The 22,046-nt window shown below is 42.4% G+C and overlaps 1 protein-coding gene across 3 annotated transcripts in view; it reads left to right on the forward strand.

Moving 5' to 3' along the window:
* The window catches only part of SLC8A3 (solute carrier family 8 member A3), a 470,913-nt gene that overhangs the window by 407,248 nt on the left and 41,619 nt on the right, over positions 1–22,046 (forward strand). The gene's annotated exons all lie outside the window — the stretch shown is intronic.

Below are 22,046 nucleotides of genomic sequence, written 5' to 3' on the forward strand. Positions count from 1 at the left end.
AAGTTTATCGGTCAGTGAGAAAAATCTGACTGCACTCAGATGCCATCTGTGTGCTGTCTGTTTTTTTATGGTGAGTTTGATAGGAGAAGCTTAAAAAATCTCATTTTTTTCAGTTTTTTTTTTATCTGAGTACATTGATAAAACTGAAGAAACCGTGGTGAAACTGTGATCAAAACATGGATGAAATTAAGATTTTTTTTTTGCATATTATTAAAACCACTGCCTTCTGAATTAACCATTAGTCTTTCGTTTGGAACAGCCTACAAGTCCTCTTACACAGGCATGTCACTCTCCCCACAAGGAGAAATGTCACCCCTTAAACTTTAGTCTTGGAACATGAATATAGCAGTTTGCTTCACTAATTATGTCTGCAAAAGCAAAGTGTACCTTAACCTCTTTCCCACGTTGGGCATAATAGTATGCTCATGTCGGACTCTCCCTGTTTGGTGTGGGCTCCGGTGCTGAGCCCGCACCTTTCTGGGCACATGTCAGCTGATCTATACAGTTGACACTTGTCCCACAACAGCCTAACAGCCATGGTTGGATCACGGCTGTGAACTAGTTAAATGCAGCTGGCAATCTCTGATGACGAGCTTACCGTAAGCTCGTCGTAAATCCAGCCCATCGGTGACCCGTCACATGATCGTGGGTCACTGATGGATCGGCATGACAACCAAAGGTCTGAAGCAGACCTCTTTTGTTGTCATTGCTGGATGAGCAAATGAGCACTTCTGCAACACACAGGCGATTTCACCAGACTTGGAATTTTTTTCCCGTTTTCCAGTACAAGATATGTTAAAGTCAATGGCATTGTTGAGAAGTACAACTTGTCCCCCAAAAAACAAGCCCACACTTGGCCATTTCGACTCAAAAATTAAAACGTTAAAGCTCTGGGAAAAAGGGCAGCAAAAACAAAAATGCAAAAAATGAAATACCCCTGGTCGTTAAGAGGTTAAAATGCAATACCTGGTTTGGACAACACCTGCTCTGGCTTATAGAGGGGTAAAGGGTGAGTAATTTACAACTGAGCATATGGTTTGGTGCAGTCTAAACATAAGAATCTAGGAAGCGAGATTCTTTTATATTCCTGTCCACGTTAAAAACGTACAAAATCCACTTTAATATCTAAGTCACCAAAGTTGCTCATTTCCCCTCTAGCAGCAACCATACCAGAAATTGTATTATATATTACATGACCAGGTTTTCAAGAGCTGTGTAACACTCGAGTAGTAGTGAGATGACTGAAGGCCAGACACACTTGGCGCAAGCCGTCACACTCATGCAAACTCTTGAGGGTCAATTACTCTTCACCCACTCCCACTGAAGGGAGGGGGACTTCTGCAGAGCCCTTCCCAGGTGCCAATAGCATGCCGGTTGGGCACACTGGCCACAATTGGGTCAAACACACCAATAAACTATCCCATAAAGCAGACACGAACCTAACAAACTTGGAAGGTCAAGGAGCATAAACAGGGACATAGGAATCAGAAGACACCATATACCAGATCCAGAGTCAAACCAAAAAAGCACTCATCAAAGAGCTACCAATCGTACTACTGAAGTGAAACTGAGTGATCAGTACTGAATTCAAGAATATGGCTGATTTAAATATTCCTCATCACCTAACACCGCTGAGGTAACACCCAATCTCCACCCTCTGCCCAGAGAGACAGAGAAAGGCGCGAGGAGGATGGAGAGAAAGGAACCTCCCACCACATACCTGAACCAGGAGACCGCGTCCTATGTCTCCAGGCAACAGCAGAATAGCGTCAGTGCTGGGAAGGATTGCGTCCTGCCTCCCAATCACACCATTACCTGAGGCAGGTCCCCTGGAATGGAATATACGGTCACAGCAGGGCCCTACCCCTCAAATGTGACATCCTACACCCAGCAACCAAAGACCTGCGAGAGGCAACCCACTGGGGAGCCGAAATATGCCCGGAAGCACGAAGGGCATGCTTGCACTGCCTGACAATCTGCTTGTAGTCCATCCCATAGCAGAGGTCCTGAGTGGGTGACTTTCTATATGACATCTATATATGCGCTCTGTAAAAGGGCTTATGCCGACATCCGTGCAACACAGTCGGAGCATGGACTGGCCGCTGGTCTTCTGACCCAAGTTTGACACCCCCATAGAAATACATGAAGCTGTCCTGCTCGGGTCGATAGAGCTGCGGTCAGCATGTGCATTGCGGTCCATTCTTGGACCGTGTCGCACAGATGTCTGCATGAGCCCTAAGGCATATAAAAAAGGAAGTGTTGAGATGAGGCAAGCCCTTTAAGTATAAAACACTGTAATTTGTCATTATCCGGAAAATGCAATTGCTTAGGGTAGATCTCTTGAAGCAAATACACAGTAACATGTTCCAGCTGATGCATTTACAGCTTTGGTTAATCATTTTAGCATTACGCTCAACTGCCAAATGAAAAAGAAATTCTAAATCCTGAATGCAAAGCGTACGTACATTGACTGGGTTGTAGGATTTCAGATCAAATTTCCTTGGCCAGAGTTGCTGCCAATTAATGCCTTATTTTCTCCTAGGACATGTGCAGTATTTACTTGTGACATGTGGGTCCTATTTAGATCAGTAACCGGGTGCGTCAAGCATGAACAAAAGGAGAGACATTTATCTGACTGTGCAATAATTAACTGAAATTGTTATACCGCAGTTTTATAGCGGATGATGGAGCATTCTGGAACGAGACGTCTATAGACAGATAGTGACAAATGACGTGTAGGATGAGTGGGTCTGACAGCTGCAGCTCTGGGGGGTCCTCAGAATATAATATGCTTCGGATTCTCATGCACTAGATTACCATGTCTCTTATTTACCCCTCTCGTTTGTGGACTCACATTCAGGTATTGTAAGTTGTAATTCTGAAACATGATGTCATCTTCAGAATAGCCTCTCTGACACGTGTGATAGTTATCCCCAAATTGCAGGCAAATTCTTATTCCCATCCATTACATTTCTAGAGCCGTCAACAGAATATAGATTCCCTTACACCAGATATAGTCTAATAGTCATCATAATAAAAAGAAGGCTAATGAAATATCCTAGAAGAGGTGACTAGGGATGATATGCACCTTCTGCCTTCACATTACAGCGCTCACCATCTCAAAACTGGCCAGTTGTTGCTCTTTTTATTCACGCTGATCCCCTGAGTATGGTGGTTTTTATTTTCTTAAAATGCGCTATATAGTTCCAGAGGTATAGGCCTTTTTTTAGTTATATGATCTTTGCTAAGAAGGCGTGGCTCACGGGATAATTATGCAGAGTGGCCTGAAGTCCCTCCCCCAAGGAGTCCCTTGAGCCACTCCTCCGTGGTAAACACCATCAAAAGTACTGCTAAATAAAAAGGCCAATATCTCTGGAACCGTATGACAGATTTTAAGAAAATAAAAAATTGGAATACTCAGTGGAGCAGCGGAAATAAAATAAGATACAAAAGTGAACACTTTGACCTAGTAAAATATCCTCTTAAAAATTTTAAAAAATCTGCTTAAATTGCAGGCCATACTTCATTATCTGCGCAAGTATTGTCACTTATGCGATGTGCCTGTGAGATGGGTGGTCCTAATATTCAGTTATACATGGGAGGAAAGCCAAAGCAGACGCCAGAGCATGAAGTATTTTTAAAACATGGTTTCATTAAAGATTTTAGTTAGTTTGGCTACTACAGCCTCTATGTATCACAGGACAGAACAGACAGCATGACAGATTCAACCTGAACCATGGTTTGCAGTATGCTATGTACTATAATAAACAGAGGCTGCAGAATACAAACAATTAAAAATGTTTCAAAACAACCTAAAAATTAGGCATACAAATGTTTTACATAGTTACATAGTTACATAGTTATTAAGGTTGAAGGAAGACTATATGTCCATCTAGTTCAACCCATAGCCTAACCTAACATGCCCTAACATGTTGATCCAGAGGAAGGCAAAAAAAACCCATGTGGCAAAGAGTAAGCTCCACATTGGGGAAAAAAATTCCTTCCCGACTCCACATACGGCAATCAGACTAGTTCCCTGGATCAACGCCCTATCAAGGAATCTAGTGTATATACCCTGTAACATTATACTTTTCCAGAAATGTATCCAGTCCCCTCTTAAATTTAAGTAATGAATCACTCATTACAACATCATACGGCAGAGAGTTCCATAGTCTCACTGCTCTTACAGTAAAGAATCCGCATCTGTTATTATGCTTAAACCTTTTTTCCTCCAAACGCAGAGGATGCCCCCTTGTCCCTGTTTCAGGTCTATGATTAAAAAGATCATCAGAAAGGTCTTTGTACTGTCCCCTCATATATTTATACATTAAAATAAGATCACCCCTTAGTCTTCGTTTTTCCAAACTAAATAGCCCCAAGTGTAATAACCTATCTTGGTATTGCAAACCCCCCAGTCCTCTAATAACCTTTGTCGCTCTTCTCTGCACCCGCTCCAGTTCAGCTATGTCTTTCTTATACACCGGAGACCAGAACTGTGCACAGTATTCTAAGTGTGGTCGAACTAGTGACTTGTATAGAGGTAAAATTATGTTCTCCTCATGAGCATCTATGCCTCTTTTAATGCATCCCATTATTTTATTTGCCTTTGTAGCAGCTGCCTGACACTGGCTCCTGAATATGAGTTTGTCATCCACCCATACACCCAGGTCTTTTTCATTGACGGTTTTGCCCAGAGTTTTAGAATTAAGCACATAATTATACATCTTATTACTTCTACCCAAGTGCATGACCTTACATTTATCCCCATTAAAGCTCATTTGCCATTTATTAGCCCAAGCTTCAAGTTTACATAAATCATCCTGTAATATAAAACTGTCCTCTTCTGTATTGATTGCCCTGCAGAGTTTAGTGTCATCTGCAAATATTGAAATTCTACTCTGAATGCCCCCTACAAGGTCATTAATAAATATGTTAAAAAGAAGAGGGCCCAATACTGACCCCTGTGGTACCCCACTGCTAACCGCTACCCAGTCCGAGTGTGCTCCATTAATAACCACCCTTTGTTTCCTATCTCTGAGCCAGCTCTCAACCCACTTGCACATATTTTCCCCTATCCCCATTATTCTCATTTTATGTATCAACCTTTTGTGTGGCACCGTATCAAAAGCTTTTGAAAAGTCCATATACACTACATCCACTGGGTTCCCTTGGTCCAATCCGGAACTTACCTCTTCATAAAAACTGATCAAATTAGTCTGACATGAACGGTCCCTAGTAAACCCGTGCTGATACTGGGTCATGAGGTTATTCCTCTTCAGATACTCCAGTATAGCATCCCTTAGAATGCCCTCCAGGATTTTACCCACAGTAGAGGTTAAGCTTACTGGCCTATAATTTCCGAGTTCAGTTTTTGTTCCCTTTTTGAATATTGGCACCACATTTGCTATACGCCAGTCCTGTGGCACAGACCCTGTTATTATGGAGTCTTTAAAGATTAAAAATAATGGTCTATCAATGACTGTACTTAATTCCTGCAGTACTCGAGGGTGTATCCCATCCGGGCCCGGAGATTTGTCAATTTTAGTGATTTTTAGCCGCCGCCGCACTTCCTGCTGGGTTAAGTAGGTGACATTTAATTGGGAATTTTTATCACTAGACATTTTGTCTGCCATGGGATTTTCTTGTGTAAATACTGATGAAAAAAAGTCATTTAGCATATTGGCTTTTTCCTCATCCTCATCCACCATTTCACCCAGACTATTTTTAAGGGGGCCAACACTATCATTTCTTACTATTTATGTAGTAAAAGAATATTTTAGGATTATTTTTACTCTCTCTGGCAATGAGTCTCTCTGTCTCAATCTTTGCTGCCTTGATTTGCTTTTTACAGAATTTATTTAATTTTCTGTATTTATTTAATGCCTCCTCACTACCTACTTCCTTTAATTCTCTAAATGCTTTCTTTTTGTCACTTATTGCGCCCCTTACAGCTCTATTTAGCCATATTGGTTTCCTCCTATTTCTAGTATGTTTATTCCCATACGGTATATACTGTGCACAGGTCCTATCCAGGATGCTAAATTGTGTATTTTTGTGTCTCAGGATATCGTCCCAGTTAATTGCACCAAGATTCTCTCTCATCCGTTGGAAATTTGCCCTCCTGAAGTTTAGTGTCCTTGTAACCCCTCTACTACACATCTTTTTAAAGGATACATGAAAACTTATTATTTTGTGATCGCTATTTCCCAAGTGACCCCCAACCCTTATATTTGATATGCAGTCTGGCCTGTTGGTTAATATTAGGTCTAGCAGTGCCCCCTTTCTTGTTGGGTCCTGAACCAGTTGTGAAAGGTAATTGTCTCTCATAGTTGTCAAAAACCGATTACCTTTGCTGGAACTACAGTTTTCTGTTCCCCAATCTATTTCAGGGTAGTTGAAGTCCCCCATAATAATGACTTCTCCTTGAGTCACAGCTTCATCTATTTGCTTTACGAGGATATTCTCCATTGCTTCCATTATTTTTGGAGATTTATAACAAACCCCTATCAGTAATTTATTATTTTTTCCCCCTCCCCTTATCTCCACCCACAGGGATTCTACATTTTCATTAAATTCACCTATATTATCGCGCAAGATTGGTTTTAAGGACGATTTTACATATAGACACACCCCTCCCCCTCGCTTATCTGTACGGTCATTTCTGAACAGGCTATAGCCCTGCAAGTTAACAGCCCAGTCATGGCTCTCATCCAGCCATGTCTCAGATATCCCCACCATGTCATAATTATGCTCCAACAACATTAGTTCTAATTCATCCATTTTGTTGGCGAGGCTTCTGGCATTAGTATACATGCACTTTATGTTCCTCTCTGTACTTCTATTTCTTAAATTATTAACTGTTCTGACCCCACCCCCCATGCCACCGCCACCCCCAACTTCCTTATTTGTGCCCAGGTCTCTGAATCCTGTACACCAATATAATAAACCGAACAAAGATATAAATCCTGCAGTATAAGTCCCATAAAGATGGAATAAGGGTCACGAGAATATTAGCCTAACAGGTAGATCAGCTTCAAAAATAGGATAGGGAGACCTATTCGTAGTATCAAAATAATAATGTTTGTCGACACCCTATTGCAAAAATGCTTTTAACTAAAAAAAAAAAAAAAAAAGCCTCAAAGGTATCTATATAAAAGAGTTCCCCATTTTAATGCCGTGTAGGCAGCATTGGAACAGAATGAGACTTCCTAACTAGTAATGAGCGAATGTGTTCTGATAAGGTGTTATCTGAGCATGCTCGGGAGTTAGAGTATCTTGGGTGTGCTCGAGTGCCCGTGGCTGCATGTTTTGCGGCTTTTAAACAGCTGCAACACATGCGGGGGTTTCCTGACAAACAACAATGCCTTCTAACAGAACCGGGATAAGGCTCCATGCAGTTACAAATGTTACCTATGGGTAAGCACTGAGATCACTATGAGTATGAGCCGTGCGCTACAACCAAGGTGTCTGGCTAGAAGATGAAATTGTGAAACCTAGCTACAATACAAAAATACATGACATAGGAAATGGTCCACTAATACCCTTTGAAATAAGTTGGTTCCGTATTGTCTGCCATATCTATGGTCAACAAATGTGGAAAATCCAGTTACGTTACAATGCATATAAAGAAGCGTAAAATAGACCTTGAAAGTCAACAAAAGAGCTGTGAAGAGTGACCACAGAAATCACAGCATGAAAATGGAGTGCTAGGGAATGAACGGCATAAAGATGGTCTGTCCATGTTCCAAAATGCTTCTAAAAATTCCAGTACAAGAATTGTTCATTGGGGGCTTCATAGATAAGTAGCTTTTTCTGAACAGCAGTACACAAAGCAGCGATCACAATGGCAGTGTGGTTCTCTAGTATTGAGCACACTTTCATTGGACTTCAGAGCTGTGGTGATGCTGTCAGGAGTGGGGAATTGAGCTGCCCTTTTGCAGGTCGTAAGGGAACCCCTCACATTGAAACTATCATCCAATATGTGGGCAGCATGTTATTCAGCAGGAGGAGCCCATTGTCACTGCTCCATACACCACATAGTGGCTGTCCATGGCATTGCAAGCTCTTGCCCATTCACGGTCGCTCTACCATGTTCTGAGCTGTGTTCCTGTACAGATCCATACTTTATATGTTCACATTTATAACAGCATATCATTTCCTCAATTTTTAAAAGTCGAAAGTTGCAACAAATATGAAAGCATATTAGTATGTCTTAGAAGTAAGCCACAATATAAATAATGTCACATCACCATAGGTGGATATTCACAGTAACATCACTGAGTGATGACCAGGAGAAGTGAATAAACACAGAGATAAATAAATCTTTTTTTTTTTTTTAAATGTATAATTTTATTAGTACATACAAGTTAAAAACACATTAAAGTATTAGGTGGCTATGCAAAGAAGAAAGTTCATGATAAAACGTATAAGGAAGGGGTATGGTATAAATAATGGTGTTGTAGTCTCTAAGAGTGTATATAGAAAGATGATAGGAAAAAATTGTTTTAGTATATAAAGGTGAGTGATGAGTTATAAAATACATAAATGGGTAGTTAAGTATAGTGAAAAAAACTTTGCATGTATTAAATAACAAACATGCCATAAAGAAAGAGAACACCACATGCGTGGAAAGGCCAAGACTCTGACATATGTTTCGCTCGGTGGCTTTCTCAAGGAATAAAATGAGACAGAGGTATGTGAACATTATAAATACTATCTCATCCAGTGGCAACAAAGTACCCAGTATTTTTGTTTTTTTTAATTAAAAAAACAGTTAGAAGGAGTGTGTATAAAAAGAGATACATTTGGATTGGTTAAATGGAAGTAGTATATGTTCTACAATGTGGAACGCAATCATATGATAAACATGTAGCATAATGATTGTTGGCAGTGGAAACATTAAATTAAAACGATTGTTTTTACTGGGTGCTTTTTTTTGCCATTGGATGAGTAGAGTTTATAATGTCCACATACCCCCCTATCCAGGCTCAGACTGGCCCATAGGGGAACAGGGGAATCCCCCGGTGGGCCCCTGTACAGATCTGGACCCCAACATTACTGTATGGGCAATACTTGTCATAATTCACTTGGTTCACTCTGTACAGAAAAAAAGCAACATCTTATTCATTAACCAAACTACCCGGTTTATTATAATATAGAGATATAGGTACATTTATGAACGAGGGTAGAGTAATATACCGGTATGTATGCAAGTGAAAAGTGTGCCCCCCAAAGTTAATGTTACTGGTGGGCCCTTGGCACCCCAGTCCAACACTGCCCCTATCCCATTCCACTAGTTGAGAAAGCCACCGAGCGAAACGTACGTCGGAGTCCTGAGCTGTCCTCTCATATGTTGTTCTCTTTCTTTATGGTATGTCTGTTATTTGATAAAACCAAAGTTCTTTTAACTATATTTAACTACCGTATTTTTGTATTTTATAACTTATTTATCACTCACCTTTATAAACTAAAATTATTATTTTTTGCTGCATCTTCTATATACAGACTAGTATACACTTTTATAGAATATCAGACCATTATTTATACTATATCCTTTCCTTATCCATTTTTTCTTGAACTTTCTTCTGTGCATAGCCCCCACTATTTTAAAGTGTTTTTAACTTATATGTACTAATACACATTTTTTTTTTACAAAGGTATAATTTTTTCTTTCCACGGTTCTTCACTTTTCTTGGTAGGTTACTCATATTTATATATCTATTGACTGAAACGAAACATCGTATGCTGCTGTATGCATACAAGTAAAATTTTCTGTGAAAATAGAGCCTGCACCATCGTCATTTATACAGGAGGTCTAGTTTATAGCCCTGAATATGCGAGACAGATAATTTGCAGATGTGTCAGCATGACACAGAAAATGATGGCTTATCATGACACCATTACTGTCCCCCACTGACAACTAGGATAGGTTTCCATTCTGCTCAAATTTAATAAATCACAAGATTATCATATCACATATCACTGATGCCAAGCCGGTTATGATGGGGAGGGTTTATTTTCATCACTGACTGTCATTTTATTGCACATTTTATGCCACTTCATAAGTAAGATAAATTATTTTCCCAGGAAGCATGGTCCTCGCCTTTTGTCAAATTGAACATGAAGACAAAGTCCGGGCTGCGGCTGATCTCCGACTTCCTCTTCATGTTCAATTTTACAGAAGGTGAGGACCATGACACCAACGCTGATTGGGCTCTGTGCTCACACCTCACACCAACCACATGGGAGCCCTGGGGAGTGCGAGTGCAGACACCGTGGGAATGGACCGGCATGTAAGGGAAGTATAAGCTTTATTATGTTAACGGGGTCAAGCATGGGTATGACAAGGAGTTGTCCAAGCAGTGGACAACTTTTAAGAGTCTACATATGGGGTCTTTGGTTTGGTACCCACCACTGATTTGCAGCTTTAGGCTGTGTGCACACGTTGCTGATTTTTTGCATTTTTTCCCGTGTTTTTTCGCTATAAAACCGCAGAAAAACAGCATACATTATGCATCCCATCATTTAGAATGAATTCCGCAATTTTTTTGCACATGATATGTTTTTTTTCCGCAAAAAAAACGCATCGCTGTAAAAAACACAGCATGTTCATTAATTTTGCGGTTTTTTTGGCGGATTTCCCACTATAAAATGCATTGGGAAATGTCTGGAAAAAAACGCACAAAAAACGTGCAAAAAAACGCATGCAGATTTCTTGCAGAAAATTTCAGGTTTTTCTCAGCCTAAGGCTATGTGCACACGTTCAGGATTTATTGCAGAAAATTCCTGAGAAAAAAAAACTGAAATTTTCTACAAGAAATCTGCATGCGTTTTTGCGCGTTTTTGGTGCGTTTTAACCACGTTTTTGGTGCGTTTTTTTCCGGACATTTCCCAATGCATTTTATAGTGGGAAATCCGCAAAAAGAACCCCACAAAATTAATGAACATGCTACGTTTTTTACGCGGAAAAAAAAGGCATCATGTGCACAAAAATTGCGGAATTCATTCTAAATGATGGGATGCATAATGTATGCTGTTTTTCGGTGGTTTTATAGCATTTTTATAGCGAAAAAAATACGAAAAATCAGCACACAGCCTTAAGCCTATGCACACTGTACAAAGACAAAGTCAATCAATGGTTTGAATGGTGAGCTTTTCATAACCTCACCAACACCATTGATTGGCTGCTTTCTTTGTACAGTGTAACGTAGTGCCTACAGCTCCGTAATATGATCCCATTAGGGACTTTGCTTTCAGAGTCTCTGCACTCAGCATTGACTTGTGCTTGAGCCCCAAGCTTGTCTTTGCTTGTACATTCTCTTCATAAGACTATTTCCATTTTCTCTACATACATGCAATTTAAGAAGGTGAACACTTGTTTCATCTGTAGAAGTAATGAAACATGCGCCGTTGTTATGATCTGGTGGTTTAGGAGCAACATGGAACGAGCTCTGAAGGAAGTGGTATCTGTACTGACCGCAGTCCCTAAGCTCAACACAACACTAGAAGTAGCCGTGAGATGCTCCTAACACTCCCTAGGCACCTCGTCACAGCCGGAGAACTAACTACCCCTAAAGATAGAAACAGGAAAACTATCTTGCCTCAGAGAAAATCCCCAAAGGATAGATAGCCCCCCACAAGTAATGACTGTGAGTGGAGAGGGAAAAGACATACACAGAATGAAACTAGGATGAGCATAGTAGGCCAGTCTAGCTAGATAGATAGGACAGGATGGAATACTGTGCGGTCAGTATAAAACACTACAAAAAATCCACACAGAGTTTACAAAAATCTCCACACCTGACTAAAGGTGTGGAGGGTAAATCTGCTTCCCAGAGCTTCCAGCATCACAGAATTAATTCATACTGACAAGCTGGACAAACATAGAAAGCGCAGAACGGATAAGTCCACAACCTGTGGACAGAAAAGAGCAAGCAAGGACTTAGCTTTGCTGAACTGGTCAGGATAACAGGGAAATCCAAAGAGATGTGAATCCAACCTGGAACCATTGACAAGTGGCACAAGCTGAAGGAAAGAGCCAGGCTAAATAGCCGAGCAGAAAAGACAATCAGTGGAAGCAGCTGCTGACAGCTAAATCCAAGGAGCAGCCATTCCACTTAAAACCACCGGAGGGAGCCCAAGAGTGGAATTCACAACAGTACCCCCCCCTTGAGGAGGGGTCACCGAACCCTCACCAGAGCCCCCAGGCCGATCAGGACGAGCCAAGTGAAAAGCATGAACCAAATCGGTGGCATGGACATCGGAGGCAACAACCCAAGAATTATCCTCCTGGCCATAACCCTTCCACTTGACAAGATACTGAAGCCTCCGCCTCGAAAAACGAGAATCCAAAATTTTCTCAACCTCATATTCCAACTCTCCCTCAACCAACACCGGGGCAGGAGGATCAACTGAGGCAACAACGAGCACCACATATCTCCGCAACAAAGATCTATGGAAAACATTATGAATGGCAAAAGAGGCTGGAAGAGCCAAACGAAAAGACACCGGATTAATAATTTCAGAAATTTTATAAGGACCAATAAACCGAGGCTTAAACTTAGGGGATGAAACCTTCATAGGAACATGACGAGAAGACAACCAAACCAAATCCCCCACACGAAGCCGGGGACCAACACACCGACGGCGGTTAGCAAAACGTTGAGCCCTTTCCTGAGACAACGTCAAATTGTCCACCACATGAGTCCAAATCTGCTGCAGCCTGTCCACCACAGAAACCACACCAGGACAATCAGAAGGCTCAACCTGCCCAGAAGAAAAACGAGGATGAAAACCAAAATTACAAAAGAAAGGTGAAACCAAAGTAGCCGAACTAGCCCGATTATTAAGGGCAAACTCGGCCAACGGCAAGAAAGCCACCCAATCATCCTGATCAGCAGACACAAAGCATCTCAAATAGGTCTCCAAGGTCTGATTAGTTCGCTCAGTTTGGCCATTAGTCTGAGGATGAAACGCCGAAGAAAAAGACAAATCAATGCCCATCCTAGCACAAAAGGCCCGCCAAAACCTAGAGACAAACTGAGAACCTCTGTCAGACACAATATTCTCCGGAATGCCATGCAAACGAACCACATGCTGAAAAAACAATGGAACCAAATCTGAGGAGGAAGGCAACTTAGGCAAAGGTACCAGATGGACCATTTTAGAGAACCGGTCACAAACAACCCAGATAACAGACATCTTCTGGGAAACAGGAAGATGCGAAATAAAATCCATGGAAATATGCGTCCAGGGCCTCTCAGGGACCGGCAAAGGCAAAAGCAACCCACTAGCGCGGGAACAGCAAGGCTTGGCTCGGGCGCAAGTCCCACAGGACTGCACAAAAGCACGCACATCGCGCGACAAGGAAGGCCACCAAAAGGACCTAGCAACCAAATCTTTGGTACCAAAAATCCCAGGATGACCAGCCAACACTGAACAATGAACCTCAGAAATCACCTTACTTGTCCATCCATGAGGAACAAACAGCTTCCCCACTGGACAGCGGTCAGGCCTATCAGCCTGAAATTCCCGAAGCACCCGCCGCAAATCAGGGGAGATGGCAGAAAGAATCACCCCTTCCTTAAGAATGCCAACCGGCTCAAGGACTCCAGGAGAATGAGGCGAAAAACTCCTAGAGAGGGCATCAGCCTTAACATTCTTAGATCCCGGAAGATACGAGACCACAAAATCAAAACGGGAGAAAAACAGGGACCATCGAGCCTGTCTAGGATTCAGCCGCTTGGCCGACTCGAGGTAAATGAGATTCTTATGATCAGTCAAGACCACAATGCGGTGCTTAGCTCCCTCAAGCCAATGTCGCCACTCCTCAAACGCCCACTTCATAGCCAACAACTCCCGATTGCCGACATCATAATTGCGTTCCGCAGGTGAAAACTTTCTGGAAAAAAAAGCACACGGTTTCATCAAAGAACCATCAGAATCCCTCTGAGACAAAACGGCCCCTGCCCCAATCTCAGAAACGTCAACCTCAACCTGAAAAGGAAGAGAAACATCTGGCTGACGCAACACAGGGGCAGAAGTAAATCGGCGTTTAAGCTCCCGAAAGGCCTCAACAGCCGCAGAGGACCAATTCGTCACATCAGCGGCATTCTTCGTCAAATCAATAAGGGGCTTAACCACACTGGAAAAGTTGGCAATGAAACGGCGATAGAAATTAGCAAAGCCCAAAAATTTTTGAAGGCTCTTCACAGATGTGGGTTGAATCCAGTCATGAATAGCTTGGACCTTAACAGGATCCATTTCCATAGACGAGGGAGAAAAAAATAAAACCCAAAAAAGAGACCTTCTGAACTCCAAATAGGCACTTAGACCCCTTCACAAATAAAGCATTATCACGAAGGATCTGGAACACCATCCTGACCTGCTTCACATGAGACTCCCAATCATCGGAAAAAATCAAAATATCATCCAAATATACAACCATGAATTTATCAAGATAATTGCGGAAAATATCATGCATGAAGGATTGGAACACAGATGGAGCATTAGAGAGCCCGAATGGCATCACAAGGTATTCAAAATGGCCTTCGGGCGTATTAAATGCAGTTTTCCTTTCGTCACCCTTTTTAATACGAACAAGATTATATGCCCCTCGGAGGTCAATCTTAGTAAACCAACTAGCCCCCTTAATCTGAGCAAACAAATCAGAAAGCAAAGGCAAGGGGTATTGGAATTTGACCGTGATCTTATTAAGATGACGATAATCTATACAGGGTCTCAAGGAGCCATCCTTCTTAGCAACAAAAAGAAACCCGCTCCCAGTGGTGACGAAGACGGCCGAATATGCCCTTTCTCCAAATATTCCTTAACATAGCTCCGCATGGCGGCATGCTCTGGCACAGACAGATTGAAAAGTCGGCCCTTAGGGAACTTACAACCAGGAATCAAGTTAATAGCACAATCACAGTCCCTATGTGGAGGAAGGGAACTGGACTTGGGCTCATCAAATACATCCTGGAAATCCGACAAAAACTCAGGGACCTCAGAAGAGGGGGAAGAGGAAATTAACATCAAAGGAACGTCACTATGTACCCCTTGACAACCTCAACTAGTCACAGACATAGTTTTCCAATCCAGCACCGGATTATGTTCCTGTAACCATGGAAAACCCAGTACAACAACATCATGCAGGTTATGCAACACCAGAAAACGGCAATTTTCCTGATGTGCAGGAGCCATGTACATGGTCATCTGCATCCAGTACTGAGGTTTATCCTTGGCCAATGGAGTAGCATCAATGCCCCTCAAAGGAATAGGGCTCTGCAAAGGCTGCAAGGAAAAACCACAGCGCCTGGCGAATTCTAAGTCCATTAAGTACAGGGCAGCGCCTGAATCCACAAATGCCATGACAGAAAAGGATGACAATGAGCAAATCAGGGTCACCGATAAAAGAAATTTAGGCTGTACAGTACTAATGGTAACAGACCTAGCGACCCTCCTAATACGTTTAGGGCAATCAGAAATAACATGAGCAGAATCACCACAGTAAAAACACAGCCTATTCTGATGTCTGAATTCCTGCCGTTCTGTTTTAGTCAAAATCCTATCACATTGCATAGGTTCAGGACTCTGCTCAGAGGACACTGCCATATGGTGCATAGCTTTGCGCTCGCGCAAACGCCGATCAATCTGAATGGCTAGAGACATAGATTCGCTCAAACCAGTAGGCGTAGGGAAGCACACCATAACATCTTTAAGGGCTTCAGAAAGACCTTTTCTGAAAATAGCAGCCAGAGCATCCTCATTCCATTTAGTGAGCACAGACCATTTCCTAAATTTCTGGCAGTATAGTTCTGCCGCTTCCTGACCTTGACACAAGGCCAACAGGGTTTTTTCTGCATGATCCACAGAATTATACATACAATAATCCGAGCGCTTGAAAAAATGCGTCTACATTCAGCAATGCCGGATCCCCTGATTCAAGGGAGAATGCCCAGTCCTAAGGGTCACCACGCAGCAAGGATATGATGATTTTAACTTGCTGAATGGGATCATTAGAAGAATGGGGTTTCAAAGCAAAAAACAATTTGCAGTTATTTTTAAAGTTCAAAAACTTGGATCTGTCTCCAAAAAACAAATCAGGAGTAGGAATTCTAGGCTCCAAAGCCGGAGTCTGGACAACATAATCTTGGATACTCTGTACTCTTAATAGAATCAATCAAAAGGTCACTATATTATCATTGTGTGTAACCTACAATACTCAAACCCCACTTAGAAGTCTAATATGCCGCAAGCAGCCACAGACCCCCACAATACACAATGAACCATGATAAAATCAGTAATGTTTATTAATGATATAAATAACACAAACAATAATCATGAGACAGAGAAAACCTCCAATGCAAAAAGAGCGGACTATACACATAACATCAGAATAATATACCTCAGAGTATAAAATGGCAAATGCCAAGACAAAATACACAACCTGCCTACTGATACCAAAAATAACACTGGCCAAACGGTGAAATCATCCTACAAACAGGATGGCTCAGTGTAATAGGGTAAAGCACAATAGAGTAAACTAAGCTACTTGTTTACTGCCATATGGCATATATATAGTGTAGCGCTATCCACCAAAATAATGCTGTTGCCAATACAAAAGATCTGTGGCAGAAGGAGAGGCAAGCCAAAAGTCTACTTACTAAAGTATGTGATGTTCGTGGGTCCGTTCCTTTACCCCGACGTGCGTTTCGTAACACTTCCTCAGGGGGCGTCTCCTGCCACAGATCTTTTGTATTGGCAATTTATTTATATCATTAATAAACATTACTGATTTTATCATGGTTCATTGTCTATTGTGGGGGTCTGTGGCTGCTTGCGGCATATTAGACTTCTAAGTGGGTTTTGAGTACTCTGTACTCTTGCAGCAAGTTGATCCACACGAGAAAACAAACCCTGAACATCCATGCCAGAGCATAAATCCTGAACCACCCAGAGATCAAGAGGAAAAAAAAGACAAAAGAGAGCACAGAAAAAAAAATGGCTCAGAATTTTTTCCTTCTTTTGAGATGCATTTAATTCATTTTTGGCCACTTGTACTGTTATGATCTGGTGGTTTAGGAGCAACATGGAACGAGCTGTGAAGGAAGTGGTATCTGTACTGACCGCAGTCCCTAAGCTCAACACAACACTAGAAGTAGCCGTGGGATGCTCCTAACACTCCCTAGGCACCTCGTCACAGCCGGAGAACTAACTACCCCTAAAGATAGAAACAGGAAAACTATCTTGCCTCAGAGAAAATCCCCAAAGGATAGATAGCCCCCTACAAGTAATGACTGTGAGTGGAGAGGGAAAAGACATACACAGAATGAAACTAGGATGAGCATAGGAGGCCAGTCTAGCTAGATAGATAGGACAGGATGGAATACTGTGCGGTCAGTATAAAACACTACAAAAAATCCACACAGAGTTTACAAAAATCTCCACACCTGACTAAAGGTGTGGAGGGTAAATCTGCTTCCCAGAGCTTCCAGCATCACAGAATTAATTCATACTGACAAGCTGGACAAACATAGAAAGCACAGAACGGATAAGTCCACAACCTGTTGACAGAAAAGAGCAAGCAAGGACTTAGCTTTGCTGAACTGGTCAGGCTAACAGGGAAATCCAAAGAGATGTGAATCCAACCAGGAACCATTGACAAGTGGCACAAGCTGAAGGAAAGAGCCAGGCTAAATAGCCGAGCAGAAAAGACAATCAGTGGAAGCAGCTGCTGACAGCTAAATCCAAGGAGCAGCCATTCCACTTAAAACCACCGGAGGGAGCCCAAGAGTGGAATTCACAACACGACGTATTGGTACTGCTCTGCGGGAGGTGCGTTCCCGCAAACAGCAGTACTAGTACGGAGCACCGTTTGCGCAGCCTCACACTGAGTGCCGCGGACATCGGGTGCGGGTGTCAGCCACATGTGACAGCTGACGCCCCGCAGCAATGCCCACGATCGGTGCTAGCAGCGATTGTGGGCATTTAACCTCTCTTATGCCGTTGTCAGTAGTGACAGCGGTTTATAGGAGCATCGCGCACGGAGGAGGCTTCCATCAGAACGCAATGCGATCACATTATTCTGATGTATCCATGGAGACCCCCGCCCCAAGATGGCCGCAGGATCCTTCAGGTTCCTGCAGATAAGGTGGCTTGTGAGCTCCTGCTGAGAGCAGGCACTGGCATGCCTCCTTTTCTGCCTGTCAGATCACTGATGTGATACTCTGCACTGCAGAGTGTCAGATCAGCGACCTGACATTATATAGTGATGTACTGGGACAATGTAAAAAAGTTAAAAAAAAAATATATATATTAGAATGTGTAAAAATATATATTTTTTTAAATTCCTAAGTATAGAAAAAATATACAGTGCCTTGCTGAAGTATTCGGCCCCCTTGAACTTTTCAACCTTTTCCCACATATCATGCTTTAAACATAAAGATACGAAATGTAAATTTTTGGTGAAGAATCAACAAGTGGAACACAATTGTGAAGTTGAACGAAATGTATTGGTTATTTTAAATTTTTGTGGAAATTCAAAAACTGAAAAGTGGGGCGTGCAATATTATTCGGCCCCTTTACTTTCAGTGCAGCAAACTCACTCCAGAAGTTCATTGTGGATCTCTGAATGATCCAATGTTGTCCTAAATGCCTAATTATGATAAATATAATCCACCTGTGTATAATCAAGTCTCCGTATAAATGCACCTGCTCTGTGATAGTCTCAGGATTCTGTTTGAAGCACGGAGGGCATCATGAAGACCAAGGAACACAACAGGCAGGTCCGTGATACTGTTGTGGAGAAGTTTAAAGCCGGATTTGGATACAAAATGAATTCCAAAACTTTAAACATCCCAAGGAGCACTGTGCAAGCAATCATATTGAAATGGAAGGAGTATCATACCACTGCAAATCTACCAAGACCCGGAGAAGACTGATCAGAAATGCAGCCAAGAGGCCCATGATCACTCTGGATAAACTGCAGAGATCTACAGGTGAGGTGGGACAGTCTGTCCATAGGACAACAATCAGTCGTACACTGAACAAATCTGGCCTTTATGGAAGAGTGCAAGAAGAAAGCCATTTCTCAAAGATATCCATAAAAAGTGTAATTTAACCCCTTTCTGCCATTAGACGTACTATTGCGTCCATGTGGGGTGGGCTTTTCTTCCCAAGGACGCAATAGTACGTCATATGCGATCGGCAGCGCTCACGGGGGGAGCGCCGCCGATCGCGGCCGGGTGTCAGCTGTTTATCGCAGCTGACATCCGGCACTATGTGCCAGGAGCGGTCACGGACCGCCCCCGGCACATTAACCCCCGGCACACCGCGATCAAAGATGATCGCGATGTGCCGGCGGTACAGGGAAGCACCGCGCAGGGAGGGGGCTCCCTGCGGGCTTCCCTGAGCCCCCCGCAGCAACGCGATGTGATCGCGTTGCTGCGAGGGTCTCACCTCCCTCCCTGCTCCCTCCAGCCCCGGATCCAAGATGGCCGCGGATCCGGGTCCTGCAGGGAGGGAGGTGGCTTCACAGAGCCTGCTCAGAGCAGGCACTGTGAAGCAGCCTGCACTGCTATCAGATCAGTGATCTGACAGAGTGCTGTGCAAACTGTCAGATCACTGATCTGTGATGTCCCCCCCTGGGACAAAGTAAAAAAGTAAAAAAAAAAAATTTCAAATGTGTAAAAAAAAAATTAAAAAAAATATTCCAAAATAATGAAAAAAAAATAAAAATATTATTCCCATAAATACATTTCTTTATCTAAATAAAAAAAAAAAAACAATAAAAGTACACATATTTAGTATCGCCGCGTCCGTAACGGCCCGACCTATAAAACTGGCCCACTAGTTAACCCCTTCAGTAAACACCGTAAGAAAAAAAAAAAAAAAACGAGGCAAAAAACAACGCTTTATTATCATACCGCCGAACAAAAAGTGGAATAACACGCGATCAAAAAGACAGATATAACTAACCATGGTACCGCTGAAAACGTCATCTTGTCCCGCAAAAAACGAGCCGCCATACAGCATCATCAGCAAAAAAATAAAAAAGTTATAGCCCTGAGAATAAAGCGATGCAAAAATAATTATTTTTTCTATAAAATAGTTTTTATCGTATAAAAGCGCCAAAACATAAAAAAATGATATAAATGAGGTGTCGCTGTAATCGTACTGACCCGAAGAATAAAACTGCTTCATCAATTTTACCAAACGCGGAACGGTATAAACGCCTCCCCCAAAAGAAATTCATGAATAGCTGGTTTTTGGTCATTCTGCCTCACAAAAATCGGAATAAAAAGCGATCAAAAAATGTCACGTGCCCGAAAATGTTACCAATAAAAACATCAACTCGTCCCGCAAAAACCAAGACCTCACATGACTCTGTGGACCAGAATATAGAAAAATTATAGCTCTCAAAATGTGGTAACGCAAAAAATATTTTTTGCAATAAAAAGCGTCTTTCAGTGTGTGACGGCTGCCAATCATAAAAATCCGCTAAAAAACCCGCTATAAAAGTAAATCAAACCCCCCTTCATCACCCCCTTAGTTAGGGAAAAATTAAAAAAATGTATTTATTTCCATTTTCCCATTAGGGCTAGGGTTAGAGTTAGGGCTAGGGTTAGGGCTAGGGCTAGGGTTAGGGCTAGGGTTAGGGCTAGGGTTAGGGTTAGGGCTAGGGCTAGGGTTAGGGTTAGGGCTAGGGTTAGGGCTAGGGTTAGGGCTAGGGTTAGGGCTAGGGTTAGGGCTAGGGTTAGGATTAGGGTTAGGGCTAGGGTTAGGGCTAGGGCTACAGTTTGGGTTGGGGCTAAAGTTACAGTTAGGGTTTAGATTACATTTACGGTTGGGAATAGGGTTGGGATTAGGGTTAGGGGTGTGTCAGGGTTAGAGGTGTTGTTAGGGTTACTGTTGGGATTAGGGTTAGGGATGTGTTTGGATTAGGGTTTCAGTTATAATTGGGGGGTTTCCACTGTTTAGGCACATCAGGGGCTCTCCAAACGCGACATGGCGTCCGATCTCAATTCCAGCCAATTCTGCGTTGAAAAAGTAAAACAGTGCTTCTTCCCTTCCGAGCTCTCCCGTGTGCCCAAACAGGGGTTTACCCCAACATATGGGGTATCAGCGTACTCAGGACAAATAGGACAACAACTTTTGGGGTCCAATTTCTCCTGCTACCCTTGGGAAAATACAAAACTCGGGGCTAAAACATATTTTTTGTGGGGAAAAAAAAGATTTTTTATTTTCACGGCTCTGCGTTATAAACTGTAGTGAAACACTTGGGGGTTCAAAGTTCTCACAACACATCTAGATTAGTTCCCTGGGGGGTCTAGTTTCCAATATGGGGTCACTTGTGGGGGGTTTCTACTGTTTAGGTACATTAGGGGTTCTGCAAACGCAATGTGACGTCTGCAGACCATTCCATCTAAGTCTGCATTCCAAATGGCGCTCCTTCCCTTCCGAGCTCTGCCATGCGCTCAAACGTTGGTTTCCCCCAACATACGGGGTATCAGCGTACTCAGGACAAATTGGACAACAACTTTTGGGGTCGAATTTCTCCTCTTACCCTCGGGAAAATACAAAACTGGGGGCTAAAAAATAATTTTGGGGGGAAAGATTTTTTTTTTTAATTTTCACGGCTCTGCGTTACAAACTGTAGTGAAACACTTGGGGGTTCAAAGATATCACAACACATCTAGATGAGTTCCTTAGGGGGTCTAGTTTCCAAAATGGTGTCACTTGTGGGAGGTTTCTACTGTTTAGGTACATTAGGGGCTCTGCAAATGCAATGTGACACCTGCAGACCATTCCATCTAAGTCCTCATTCCAAATGGAGCTCCTTCCCTTCCGAGCCCTCCCATGCGCCCAAACAGTGGTTCCCCCCCACATATGGGGTATCAGCGCACTCAGGACAAATTGGACAACAAATTGTGGGGTCGAATTTCTCCTTTTACCCTCGGGAAAATACAAAACTGGGGGCTAAAAAATAATTTTTGTGGGAAAAAATTTTTTTTTTATTTTTACGGCTCTCCATTATAAACTTCTGT

Source organism: Ranitomeya imitator, chromosome 1 (genome assembly GCF_032444005.1).
Source record: "Ranitomeya imitator isolate aRanImi1 chromosome 1, aRanImi1.pri, whole genome shotgun sequence".
NCBI lineage: Eukaryota > Metazoa > Chordata > Amphibia > Anura > Dendrobatidae > Ranitomeya > Ranitomeya imitator.